We start from the raw sequence: 1,088 nt of genomic DNA, 5'->3' as shown, positions 1-1,088 counted from the left end.
AGAGCTCCTAAAACCGTTGGCGTTTCCTGAGTGATAAGAGTGGCGTTTCCTGAGTGATAAGAGTGTCTCTCTCGTTTCTCAGAAGATTTCCCCTTCAAGAACACCGAGTTTATCTAATGAGGTGCCTTAGGGTGGGACCCCTCGATAGCCTCAGGGTGGGGTGGGTCATTAGAAAGACCAAGTGATTAGAGGGTTGGAACTTTCAGCACCATCCACTGAACTCTGGGAAGGGGAGGCGGGGTCTACAGATGAAGCTCTGTAAAACCCTTGAGCTTCAAGAGTTGATGAGATTCTGGGTTGATGAAGCAGCCACATGCTGGGATGGTAGTGCACACAGTTCCAAGGGGACAGAAGCTCTGCCCTTGGGACCCTTCCGGACCCCTTATGTACCTCTTCATCTGGCTGTTCATCATAGCCTTTACTATATTTTTTTTAATGATCAAAAATCTGTTCATTACTTTTTCTTTTTTGTCTGCTCCTCATGGCTTGTGGGATCTTAGTTTGTGACCAAACCCGGGCCCCAGAAGTGAGAGCACCGAATCCTAACCACTGGAGCGCCAGGGGATTCCCTAATATCCTTTATAATAAACTGGTAAACGTAAGTAAATGTTTTTCTCCGTCCTGTGAGCCACTCTAGCAAATTAACCACACCCAAGGAGGAGGTCAGGGGACCTTCCAATGTATAGCCAGTTGGTCAGAAGCACAGGTAACAACCTGGAGTTGCAATTGGCATCTAACGTGCAGGAGCGGGTGGGCAGTCGACGGGACTGGACGCTTAACCTGTGAAATCTGATGCTCTCTCCAGGTAGATAGTGTCAGAACTGAGTTAACTGCTTGGTGGCGTTGGAAAAACACGCACTGGAACAGATGAACAAAAAAGGAACATACACATTTATTGAATATAAATTTTACATGACACAGGAGCCTTAATAAGGAAATGAAGACCTGGAAGAAAGAGACCTGAGTGTTTTTATGCTAGGCTTGATGAAGAGTGGGCAGTCAGGTAGAAATATGACAGCTTAAGGAATATAAGGTGAGTGGAGTAAACTGAGGAAAACCTGGCAAGGCCTGTTCAGATTCTGCTTGGA

This window comes from Delphinus delphis, chromosome 18, assembly GCF_949987515.2.
Source record: "Delphinus delphis chromosome 18, mDelDel1.2, whole genome shotgun sequence".
Taxonomy (NCBI): domain Eukaryota; kingdom Metazoa; phylum Chordata; class Mammalia; order Artiodactyla; family Delphinidae; genus Delphinus; species Delphinus delphis.
The sequence above is the reverse complement of the archived record's forward strand: the minus strand, read 5'-3'. Positions refer to the sequence as shown.